General features: G+C 39.1%; 1 pseudogene; it reads left to right on the top strand.

The window, feature by feature from the left end:
* The first annotated feature begins 2978 nt into the window (after positions 1-2978).
* LOC112631917 lies at positions 2979-12157 on the top strand (annotated as a pseudogene).
* Positions 12158-13908: the final 1751 nt, after the last annotated feature.

The raw sequence follows: 13908 nt of genomic DNA, 5'->3' as shown, positions 1-13908 counted from the left end.
GCACAGTGCTTTTGCTGTTTGGTGGAACTGAAACTGGAGAAGTGAGTAGCTATGCATCAGATTATGAAAAGCATTGTATGAAATGTTGGGATGTATAAATCATGTCATATATTTTTAGAGAAAGAGAGAAATGGCAGGAACCTACACTCACAAATGCCCAATCCCACCTCCAGAGGTTCAACAAACTATGTCCAAAAGTTCAAGAACAGAAACATGCCATATTTATTTTTCCTCTATTTATATTTATTCCCTAGGTGACTGTGTTTAATCTTATGGCTTTAAACACCATATGTATGGTCTTAACTCCCACATATTCATCTGCAGCCTCACCCTGTTTCCTGAACTCCAAACACATCCAACTGCCTACTTGATATTCCCAATCAGATGTTGAATGAAGACCTTAAACTTAAGTCCAATACAGAAATCCCACCACCACCTCCCAAACTGTTCCTCCTATTGTTCTTCTCATCTCATTAAATTAAAACTCCAACCTTCTAGTTGCTCAAGACAAAACATTGCCTCTCACCTCCTTACCTGAGCTATCAGGATATCCTGCTGACTCCTTTCTGAAATATAACAAGAAACCGAAGTTTCTCACCTCCATTGCTACCAACCCAGTTAGAGCAACTATCATCTCTCACCTAGATTATTCCAGCAGTCTCCCAGCTGAGCCCCCTGCTTGTAGGCTTGCCCTTCTAGAGCTGATTCTGCCCACACGGCTCCTCCCAGAGGCTGCCCACCACACTTAAAGCCCAGAGTCCTTACCATGGCCTGAGACGACGCTTGCACTGGCCCCTGCTACCTCTCTGACCTTATCACCTTCCCCTCTACCCATTGCTGACTCCACTCCAGCCTCACCAGCCCTCCCTTGCTGTTCCTCAGACACACCTCTCACACCACTGCCTCCAGATGCGTTCACTTGCTATTCTCTCTGCCCAGAGAGCTCTTCCCATCATGCATCTTTCTAATTTCTTTCAGGCCCCTTTTTAAATGTCATCTTATTGTTGGCTTCTTCTTGTCCATTCTGTATGAAAGAGCAATAGCTCCCTGCACGTGTACGCATGCGCACGGGAACACACACAGACACACACGAACACACACATACAGAGAAAGAAAAGAAACAGCTGACTATCTCCTGTAACCTGCTTTATTTTACTCCACAGTTTTCACCATCATCTGCCCGTATGTGTATGTGTATATATACATCTATATCTATACTCATAGTTTATCTACTGTCTGTTTCTCACCACTGGAATAAAAGCGCCATGTATACTGGCATTTGGAGCTATTTTGTTTGCTGCCACAGCTCTTAAAATAATATAGTACTCAACAAATATTTGTTAAATGAATGAATGCCACTGGGCGCAATGGCTTGCACCCATAATCCCAGCACTTTATGAGGCTGCAGTGGGCAGAACACTTGATTGAGCTCAGGAGTTCAAGACCAGGCTGGCCAACATGGCGAAATCCTGTCTCTACATAAAAGACAAAAATCAGCAGGGCGTGGTGGTACACACCTATAGGCCCAGCTACTCAGGATGTTGAAGTGGGAGGATCGCTTGAGCCCAAGGAGGTGGAGGTTGCAATGAGCTGAGATCATGCCACAGCACTTCAGCCTAGGTAACAAAGCAAGACCCTTTCTCCAAGAAAAAAAAAAAAAAAAAAAAAGAATGAATGTGAGGTTCTATCCCAAATGGATACTCTGTGTTCCTTCTGCCTCTGTCCTCCTACCTCCAACCCTTCCATCTCCAACTTAAAAGCTTTCTAACAGCAGAAACCAAGTTTCATTCGTCATTCATTCTTCATCTGTATATCTCAAGCATCCAGTACAGTCTCTGGTATATCTTGCCATTCAAAAAGAGACAAAAGTGGTTTCACTGAGGCGTATACACTTCTGAAACACAGTAACAATACGGTCTTCATTACTTTAGCCAGAAATAACTTCTTTTTATTTTAAACCCACTCCCTAATCGCAACTCTCTCTCTAGCTTACCATTCTAATGATGATGACAGCATGACTCAAGGCAATCCATGCAGGAAGATGAATCATAGCCTCTTGCCCAACACAGCAGCACAAAGCCCACCTCTTCTCCGTCACATAAGGCATGATTCTGCAAAGGAGACCAGAGTTAGATTTACTGTGAGGCTAACAAAGTTTAAGTAACAGGGCTCCTCAATTTCAGACATCTTCTAAAGCTCCATGCTTAACCGTCTATCCACAATTACTAAATCTAGTCATCTTAAAACTCTACAAACCTGGTTGAAGTGGGAATTTTCCTAATACAAACTGAAAAAAGTAAATGTCACCCATCCCGCTTTGGAACGTGCCTGTACCTGTCACCTTCTGACCTCTTACCTGCTTGGCCACATCTGTGTTCATTCTTCTAATTCAATTCCACCTTGTTTAGAAAGGTCTGACCTTGACATTTTTTAAACTTAGATTGGTTTTCACCTCTTTTCTTATGATTACATATAATAATTCTCATTTTCATTTTTCTTCAGAACTGGTTAACAAACTTATTTCTAAAAGATTTTGCTTCATACAATAATCAGATAATTTTTATTCTGCCAGATTTCCTTGTGATTCATTTTTCTCATTCACTGAGTCATAGTGAGTTTCATACTATTGTTTTCTTTTCCTCCTTCTACATTTCTTTTTCTAATGTATAGGCTCGACTGTCAACTACTCTCAATGGAATCTCTGATTTATGGAGGAGGCTACCGCTTGTCAACTTTATCGTTCTTTCTCTGGACTACTATTCACTGTTACGTTTCCTTTCAAGACCTGACACAGCACTTGGCATTAGGGGTGCAAGATGAGTAAATGAAATGTAAATCTAAGGGAAATTACCTTTGAATAGTATATGGTGCCTGCTCCCAGAAGGAGTTCAAAGCTGCCTGTTCATTCATAAATTCAGAATCCCCAAATTGTATTATTCATAGGCTCACCCACAACATAAAGTTGGTATAAATTTAACATGTATAGAGTGAAAGTTAGAACCTGGCTTGCCCCGTGGACTTCATCGAGGGTCAAGAAACTCAGGGAATTCTCAGTTTCTTTAAAAGATTTTGAAAAAGAAGAACTTCAGGTCTTCAGAGTAAAGAGCACTTAAATTTATAAGGTTACACATTCAGTCAGCCAGGATTTTATTTATTGATGTCCAAGGCTTAACAGGAATGAATCAAATGCCCTGACATCTAAAATGTGGGATTTCTGGTTGTCTCAGCATTTTACATCCCTATAAACTTCCTTCTAGAACATGATCTGTATTTTAAACAACTGATTTTTGTAGAATTTCAGGAGGGAAAAAATGGTTTTACCTTAATAACTTACAAATCAACACAAAGAACTTTGCACAGAGCTACACTCAAAATTTCTCTGAAGAAGCCCGTGTTTAATATATTAATAACACATTTCCTTGTGTTAAGTAGAATGCGACATTCACGCTGTTCCATATTTCCTTGCCAGCCCTTTTCCACAGAGCCTCTAATTTGCTCAGAAATCAATGAAATAATAGACACAAATGAATGAGAGAGCCACTTCCTTCTGGGTCTTCTTTCCAACTGGGCCTGGGCCTAACATAAAGGAGTGACATCCTTTCTCACCAAGATGCTTGAGATTTTTTTTTCTCCTTTCACTTCTGACTTAAAGTTCATATCATTTAGAGTCTTGTCTTGAGCTGGGTCAGAGTGGGACAGGTCCTACCAACAACAGGGCTCTGAGCCTGAGGTCTACTTTTTGCATTAAAAAGGTATATTAGTAAGAGTAAGGGAAGACTTAAAGTCATTAACACCAAACTGAAAATTTCTCTTTGATTTAACCATAAAGAGTAGAAGAGACTTAAAAAGGGAATACTTCTCTCTGTATAATATCTGTGTTGTTCAATTTTGTGTCCATTAATTATTAAATATTCCTAACCAGAAATAAAAAATGGCCTTTGTAGTTACCCCCAATTTTCCTGATAATGTGAATTACTTTTTCAAGTAGCAAATGAAGAGATAGACTTCCTTTTTTAAAGGAAAGCAAAAGTGTCATCCCCATAAATATTGAAGTGGAGGGGAGGTTCTTGGGTTGTGGTTAATGAAGAGGCAGGGCACAATGAGCAGCCCTGGGGTCCAGCGAACAGAAGCAATGAAAGGAACAAAATGGGAAGAAGAATCTTGTGTCTCACTCTGCCGGGTCATGTGCTGAGCCACCTGTGAGTGGAGTGACGGTAGGCTGTTGGGGAATAGAGATCCCAAGGTAGACACCTAGAAGTCAGAGCATCCTGGTGGTAGAAAGACTTGGAAATAGAAAGATGCCCATCTTCATGGGAGAGAACAAGAAACAGCAGCAATCAAGACAACTTCTAATTCACTCCCTACTCTCAACTATTCATTTCTTAACTCTCAGTCATCTTTGCATACCCTAGATGCCTCAATAACTCTCTTCCTGATGGCCTGCGTCACATAGCATGGACCAGGAAACCCCAGTTTTTGTATTTCTCTACTCCATTCCAGGAAACTTCCTGAGAATATAGAAATGATTAGTGACTATTCTTTTTTTACATCCTCCTTTCTCAGCATTATCCTATACACAGTATTCAAACAATACAGAGCCTCCCCAACCCCACCCTACGAGATTACCGTAGACTTCCTTTAGGGGGAAAAAACTGTGGACACAAATTTAGCCAAGCTACTACTCTGTGACAACCAAACATATGTTGGTGAAGTTTTCACAAAAAGGAAACCAGCGGTTTGCCCAATGTCTAAAGTTTGGAGATGAAGAACAGAACTTAAAACTGGGACCTAGAGCTGCTGGAAGGAAGCAGGAACAAAATTTTAAACGAGTTAGAAGGTTTATTGAGACCTCTAGGCATCAGTTAGTCTTTTTTCTTATCTGGGACTGTGTTTAGGATACAATTCAACCATATGGGAGTTGCTTCAGTGAGCTTTGCACTCCAACACCTAAAGAAAAAAAATACCGGTTACTAATTGGAAGTGTTATTTGAGCACTCTTTAAAACTCTTTCCGAAATTAATGAGGACATATAGTACATAAAGATGCACACAGGGAGGCAGGCGGCATCAGGAGACGTCTGAGCATCTCACATAAATGCAGCTGGTAAACAAGTTCACGACATGCATAAAAATGGCAATGGGGTTATACCTGTGAGAACACCTCCGAGGGGCTTTAAACCCTCGAGCAAAACTTAAAAATTTTGCCTCAGACTTTCTGGTCTCTTGTAATATTAAACCAACTCTTTGTGCCTGCATAAACAGTTCATTTCATTTTTCTCTTTAATTATATATTGTGACTGCTGAATATTAATCTCACCCTTTTTAAAAGGAAAATGTATATTTTTGTCTGTCATTCAGGGTTTTCATAAATCTTCAAGTTTGAAGCAGATTCATCCAATAATGCATCACTAGTCCAGCTACCTCTGGTTGCCAACAGTCTATATGAATAGGAAGCAGAATGAGAACAAGGAGACCTTGAACTCATTAAATGGTTTATGAATGGTTCCCATTTCCAGAAAAAGTATAAATTTGTTTTCCAGATCCACTCTCTCTCTCTACATGTGTCCATGATGAGAGAGGCAGGCATTCTTTTATCTTACGGAGATTTTTGTTTTATAGAAGATATTTAAAAACAGAAGACAATTTGTAACAGTGAATTTAATGCTTCCAATATTAAGCTACAGTGTAAAGTAAATTCCAGCATTAATCTAAAACCATATAAAATTAATGCAACTATGAAGATAGCTATGACAACGTCCTACACTAACTCATGCCTGACCGGAAGTTATCCAAACATGTAATGAAGCAGTTTTTTCCATCCATTTATAACTCAATAATTTACTTTTTCATTTAGAGTACACTTAAGTCTGTTGAGTTCAGCTACCTTTTAGTCAACAAGTTTACCCCCCCTTTTCACCATGGCTGCATACAGAAATACTGCCTGTCTCCAGACCCAGCAAAGATGGAAGGAAGGATGAGGGATGCAGCAAGCAAATATTCTAGGAGAGCACACAAAAAGAGGTAAGTTTGTAGAGTATCGCAGAGTCAGACAGTTAGGCATGACGGAAAGAATGGCTTAAAGACATAACTTTGGCTTTGGACCCAAGCCATAAATCAGGAAAGAAGAAAACTCTTCTCCTACAACTTAGAATATGCAGAGCACTTTTCAAATGCATGGTCAAGTTCTTTGCCAGTCTTTAAGGATTTGCAGACTTAGTGCTTTCATGACTAACAAATGGTTTGTATAATTAAAACAGTTTTTTGAAAGCCCTTTGAATTTCAAAGCACACAGAATTATCCTTCGCATAGCACTGCATCAGAACAATTAAGGAGAATCAGGCTGCATGTCAGTGCACAGATGATTTGTTTTATGATTAACTTAATTCACCATAATATTTACTTCCACTACTTACTCCCAAACAATATTGATCTGCTCTTTCCCAAAGCAGGTTATCCTGGTCTGGATCAAACCTGTCTCTGCTAGTAACAGTTTCTCTAGGAGACAGTTGTATTTTAAATGTTTCATAGGCCATCTAGTTATTTGTTCATTGTTAGGGATGGTGGGAGAGCTATAATAGGCAAGCAGCCTCAGCTGGCCGCTGGATGTAAGACTAGATCTGGCATTATTAAAAGGATAGACGGTATATTCTATGCCCTATGGAAAATAGTTTGATAATACATCTTGACCCAGAACTTATTAAAAAATCCATTACCTTTTTAATTCAAGTTCATAATACCCTTTGGAATTTCAATTTAGGCATTTCTTACCAAAATAATAGGTAGCTTTATTACTGAACATGGGAGATAGAGTCTCTCATATTGACAACTCTCTTACATGAGGGTTATTAATTTATTATTGACAAATTCATGTTCTTACTCTTCAAAAAAAATTAAAAATGGGGGGTGCACATGTTTGCCTTCCAAAAAGATCTTAGATCAACTCTGCCATTGCCTTGTGTTAATCTTATGGTGGTGCACTGATTCTATTTATCGGGCTGTTAATCTTTACCTAACAAGACCTGGCTCCATCCCTAAGATTACTCATGAAATCCGCACCCTGAGGCCAGTTTACTTTGAAAACAACTGTACAAACGCACCGAGATGGGATAGCGTTATACACTCCATTTGGACGATTACATCCCATTTGCAAAATCAAAGATCTTGTGAGGCCATGGGAAATCCAACCTCGGCCTCTTATCCTGCATCAGAAGCGCTGGTCAGGAACCCGACACCTGCTCCCCTCCTTCTGACACACTTGCAAGACAAACACATGCTCCATTAAAAATAACACCACTCTGCTCTGACATGTTTTCTTCCCAGGGGCCTGGCTTTAGAATGTGCTTGCGTTTGTCGTGGCGGGCGGGTGAGGATCTCCGGTTACTGCACCGCAATGAGCTCCCGGAAGACAGACTGGCGCACTGATCGCTGCACGCCACCACTCAGCACTTCTCTCACCTTCTAAGGCCTTCTTCCCACCAGTAGCAGGTCCTCGTGCCTTTTAGGTTCCTTTGATATGCTAGTACAATGGAAAGCAGTGGGAGGCAATGCTGCACTTTACCCCGTACTGGAAACTCGCTAGAGAACACGGTGCTTGGTTGCAGGCCTTTTCAAACGGATTCTCTAGCATTCTTTTAAAATCATCTGCTGGCAGAAATGTGTCTGACCATTGGGTATTTTAATAATTGCTCTAGCTGACCTGGGAACTGGGGGATCTGGTAAAGAGACACAGTGTTTGCTGATTATTTCACGCTAATTTGGACCATAAATTCCTCGAATGCATCCAGTCGGCCAACACATGATTTTTAGCACAGGCTGAGGTTCTTCAAAGGGCTTCCATATATCACGATGTATTGCTATTAAAAAGAAAGGATCAAAACAGCAGGTACATCTCTATGGGAATTTAGTAAATATATAAATTATTATTTAAATCACTGTAGCTGGCTGTGGGAGGAAAAAAATCAGTTTGTATCTTATAGATACAATGTGAACTTCACTTTCATTTGTTTTTTTTTTTATTATTTTATTTTTTTCTGAATGATCAGGTTGCTTTTCTTCATGTTTTAGCATACCTTTCTCAGGAGGGTTACATTAAAGAAACTCTGTCCACCAAAATTTCCATTTGCCATGAGTACCCTAGAGAAAGGATCTATGTGTTTTGGGGAAGAAGGGAGTGCTTTAAACTATTAGCACTTAGAAATACATCAGCTTATCTTAAGCATTCATCATTAAAATGGTTGAAAAAAACAAAGTACCTTTTGCCTTTTGCCGTAATTTTTTTCTTCATCAGTGTTCCTATGACATGTTACTATTACCATGATTATTTCCTGGAGAATGTGGTTTTCAACAAGTTTTCAGCCTTCTTCTTTTTTTCACCCTACAGTGTCCTTTCTGTGTTATAGAAGTGCTATCATCTATTCCTCTTCCAAGAAAAATAACTTTAAAAAATGGGATTATTTATGCTTTCCCATTGTTAATTTAGAGGACAAGATAGAAATATTCCAGTAGCTACAGAGAAGGTCAGAAACAGGTAAGGTACATTGGGGGTGAATCTTAAGCCTCTTTAAAGAAGGCTTAAGAAAATATTGAAAGTATGGGAAATGGCATAGGGAAGAGGAAATTGGCAAGGACCGAGCCCCAGGGGTGGGCTGAGGTGATGTGTTAGGAAAGATGGGAGAGGTTCCAGAACCAGGAGGTCAGCTTTCATTATTAAGTAAATACGTAAGACCAACACTACAGTATAAGACAGAAAAAGCTTCTTTGGCTTTAGATATCTTTGGCTTTCGAATTTAATGGGTATGCTTTAAGATTCAGAAAGTGTATTAAAAGGTAAATAACCATCATTGAATATAATGCTGTAAGTTGTTTAAAAAAATGAATTCTTGTTTTACCAATATAGCTGATCAACATAAATAGTGAAACTGGTAATTGATAAATGCTGTGAAAGTCAGAAATACTCATATATTGACAAAGAATATTGGAAAAGGAAAATATAATCCGAAGATATTTTGTTAACATATTTTCAAAAAGCATTCAACAATACCAGGTCTTCTGACAAGCCCAATCAAAACATTCCCATCAGAGTAGTGATTTCTTGTAAGTCCTGCTACTGAAGGCAGTATTCTAGGGTCTTCTGCAGCCATGATGCAGAGCACTGGCCCCCAGTCCCTGCATATCCTGATGCTCTGAGGATCATGGTATAGGAGATTATTCCTATGTGAAGTGGCTAAGAGGATAGCAATAGCAATCGTTAACACTTGTCTGATATTACTGTGTACCAGGAGGTTGTTCAAGCATTTCATGTATATTACTTCATGCACCCACAAACTCTGCCAACAACACTATGAAGTATATACTTTCATTGTCCCCATTTTCTGGATAAGGAGATGAGCCTCCAATAGCTTAAGGGGCTTGCCCACATTCACACAAGTAAAGTACCAAAGCTGGGATTCAAACTGAGGAATGCTGGCTCTAGAATCTGTGATCTTTCCCATTATCCTATGTTGTTTTTGAAATCTGGCATAACCTTTACATGTAGCAATTTGTCTTTAGAAGCTAAAGAATCATGAAGACAGTATTTTTGGTCTCATTTACTTGTCCACAATGCTATTTTTATCCAAACTAAAATTGTTTAGTGCATTGGCAAATATTTACTAAGCATTAATGAAAAGTCATATTGCTAACTTTTTCTTCTAAAATAAATGTTAAGGCCGGGCACGGTGGCTCAAGCCTGTAATCCCAGCACTTTGGGAGGCCGAGGTGGGCGGATCACAAGATCAGGAGATCGAGACCATCCTGGCTAACATGGTGAAACCCCGTCTCTAGTAAAAATACAAAAAAAATTAGCCGGGTGTAGTGGCGGGCGCCTGTAGTCCCAGCTACTCGGGAGGCTGAGGCAGGAGAATGGCGTGAACCCAGGAGGCGGAGCTTGCAGTGAGCCCAGATTGCGCCACTGCACTCCAGTCTGGGCGACAGAGCAAGACTCCATCTCAAAAAAAAAAATAAATAAATAGATAAAATAAAATAAAATAACATAAATGTTAAATAAATAAATAAATAAAATAAAATAACATAAATGTTAAGTACTGTATAAAATATATGTAAGGTGAGTTAACCCATGCAATCGATGTATAAGCTGAAGTAAATTAAGTGATGTTTTATTCATTTTTTGGGTCAATATGCACTGCTTTATTTTGTACCAAAATTATTAGGGGAATGGAAAAGAAAATAGAACAGCAAAATTATCTTTATACTAATGGAACATTATGTTTTCCTCTTTCCTGTAATCAAATCTAAGGTTATGTACCAAGCATCCACCATACTTTATAATCAACGTCTTTACTGATCCTCAAAACTATTCTAATATACAGTTTATAGGAAATTTACATCACAGAAGGCTAAACATTGTGGCCCAAGTTTCTGTGAAGGCGAATGGTCATCTGGAATAAGTAATGTCACTTGCCTCCATGTTACTGTCATAATAATAGTAATAAAAACTAATAATGAGATCAATAAATGTGATTTTTATTACTATTTGTCGGGCATTATGCAGATATTATTTCATTTCATCCTGATAACTACCCTTACCTAGTAGGTACTGTTATTATCCCCATTTTTTATATAAAGGATTTTATTCAAAATCAAACAGATAATAAATGGCAAAGGCAGATTTGGGAGTTTTGTCTGCTTGTTGTTGTTGTTTTGGGATGGGGTCTCACTCTGTCACCCAGGCTGGAGTGCAGTGGCTCTACTGGCTCACTTCATCCTCCATCTCCCTGGGCTCAGTAGATCCTCCCAGTTCAGCCTCCCGAGTAGATGGGACTACAGATGCAAACCACCAAGCCTGGCTAATTTTTGTAGAGACAGGGTTACTCCATGTTGCCCAAGCTGGTCTCAAACTCCTGGGCTCAAGCAATCTGCCCTCCTTGGCTTCCCAGAGTGCTGGGATTACAAGCATGAAGCCACCGCACCTGCAAAGGTGGATTCTGAATGAGGAAATTCGACTGGGAAGTAGAGAGACTTCACCCCTAAAGTCTACTGGGTAGTACATGATGTGAACTTTGACACAGACTGAACTGTGTTAGAATTGTGGCTCTACTGCTTATTAGCTGGTAACTTCAGACAAATCTCTGAGTCTCCATTTCCTAATTTATAAAATGAAGATCATATAACAGTGTTGTTATAAGGATTAAATTTAAAAGCAGCGTCTATGACACCTATGATAGTAAACAAAACTATCTACCCTTTATTGAATGCTTATTTTATCTAGACTTTATGCTAAATATTTTACAAATGTTAATCTTCCAATAACTCCATCAGGCAGGTTTTATTATTCCCAGTTTATAAGAAACAGATTTAGAGAATCTACGCAATCAGTCCAAGTGACACAGACAGTGAGATACAGAGTGGAAAAGTGAATCCTGATCCACATTGTTATGATCCACATTGCTCACATGGCACTGGGTCGGTCCACCAGGTAACATGGAGTTCATGCTCTTTCACAAGACTGCAGACACTGATACTGGGAACCAGCATCACTGATGTAAATCACAAGTCAAAACTGAGATTTGCCTGAATTCAATACACTTCATGGTTCACATAAATATTTCAGTATAAATATGACCATCTCCTCTCTGTCCACTGTCAGAGGGTCTCTCATGTTTCTGCACATCTTGCAAGCAGAACCACTACAATTTTTCAGAACAGTGAATAGGTCAGTCAGGCAAGAAGCAAGCAGGAATGGTGCAGGGCGTTCTCCTGGACGGGCCACAAGAGAGAAGGGTTAGCCAGGTCATCCTTAATCAGAAAGGCGATCAGCACCACGAAAGCCCTAGGGACCACTGGACCCTACAGTAAAGCTGTGTTAGTCAGGACAGACTTACATTTCAGGACAGGTAGGTATGGATCCTTCAAGTGGACAGCTTGTTTAGCAAAAGAAGCTAAGCAAGAATGTGAGTAAAATTCTGAAAGCTGCAGGCTGTGACTTCACTAATGCAGTAAAAATAACTGTTTTGTTGGTTGACATAAATGACTTCCCTACTGTTCATGAAATCAAGAGTAGTTTTCCTGCAAGTGCTGTTTACCTGGTTGCTGCTTTGCTCAAAGGAGGCTGAGTTGAAATTGAGGAAGTAACTGTCGAAGGACCTCTCACAACAGCATGACTATAAGTGGCCCAGTGTTATTTAGTCTGAAATTTTTCACATCTTAATTTTTACAACTGATGAAAATGTGAGTTTGACTAAAATAGCTGAAGTTATTATGGAAATACCATAGAATATGGAGAGTTAAGCATGAATTGAAGATTAGATGATTAATTCAGTTACTGATATAATAAATTATTATTATTTACACCCATATTACTGAATGTAGGAAAGAGATACTTATTACTCAAGAGTGACTCAAATAAATAAAAGGAAAATAACAGGTAGGAAAGATGAGCCATTGTTTCTAAGAAATAATCAAGAGCACACCTAATTTAAACTAATTTAATGATATGAAACATTTTGTTCTCATGTCAGATATGCGATTCTGCTTTTATTTGAGTAAAATTAAAGTATTTAAGTTAGAATGTTAGAGGCCAAGAAGAAAGGGGATAGATAATTGTAGATAGATAATATTTTTCTAATGGAAATAAAACAGACGTGCAGATTAAAAAAAAGTAGTGAATAAATTTTGAAATTAGAAACAGGGTCCCCCTGCAGAGCAAAGGTCAGATTTTCTTATAAACAGGAAGAGAGAAAGCGTGTCTCCCTAAAAGGAAAGGACATGCATAGTTACTGCCCATTATAAAACATTAGGGTTCCTTAAGCTTAAAATCACAGTCCTGTAACATAACTCACTGCAGGTGTAGGTGTTTACTGGCCCTCTTCACATTGCCCTGTGAGTATTGGGGTTCACGGAACCAGCACAAGGAAAATAATGGCTACTTGGCTGCTGCATGGCTGTGAATAATAAACTACACTTTGTCACTAATCCAGAGGTCATGAAACTGTAGCTGGCCTATTTATTAGCTTGCAAGTGTGGCAAAATCTCAGACTCTTCACAGTTCTTGGCAACCTTCTCCCTACCTCAACACACACATTTGGAATATAAGCTCAGTTAAAGCAGAGTCCTTGTCTATCTTGTTCACTGTTTTATCTGCAGTATGTAAAATATTTTCTGTTCACAGTAGATACTCAATAAATGTTTGTTAAATGACTAGAAGAGAATAAAGCATTCCTATTTATTCACTAAAAACTAAGCAATGACCAACTGTATCTGTCGACCTCTGTGCAAATAACTTATTAGACTGTTTTGACTGCTTTTATTTTATGTTACTTCTAAACTCTATATCCTAATAATTATGTCTGATCACCTGTATAAAAATATATGTAAGAATGTGTAATTCTTGCCACATAATTCATTATTTAAAAACTTGGAAACACCCAAGAAGTAATCTCTTAGATATCCCTATGTGTAGATCTACTCACAGATCTGGGAAATACTGCTTTGTACTATTGTCACTTGCACCCTTGCAGTAACTGCTGAGTCTCCACAACAAGAACACAAGAAGCCCCAGTATCACCACAGAGCTCCCTGGCTCCCCTTTAGGGATTAACAACATTCTTCCCCTTTCCACTGGTCACCTTGATCAGACTTTTCCAGTTCTTATCCTGTTCTCCATGGAGAACTTGGAATATAGGAGACACCCAACATGGAATATGAAATATGGAAACCACTTGTCAAGAGTTTGCTAAGTAGTAGAGATATGCTTCGCTCTAAGCAGTGTTGGTAAATGAATCATGTTCGCAGATGCTTCATACACATCAGGGCATGCAGACAGCTTTACTAACTGTAACACAGCAGGTAGGCATGAGCCTGTACAGGAAAGGAAGTGGGGCAAAAAGAGATGTGAAAAGGAGGAAAGACAAAA

Source organism: Theropithecus gelada, chromosome 1 (genome assembly GCF_003255815.1).
Source record: "Theropithecus gelada isolate Dixy chromosome 1, Tgel_1.0, whole genome shotgun sequence".
Lineage (NCBI taxonomy): Eukaryota > Metazoa > Chordata > Mammalia > Primates > Cercopithecidae > Theropithecus > Theropithecus gelada.
This window is presented reverse-complemented; position numbering and strand designations above follow the sequence as displayed.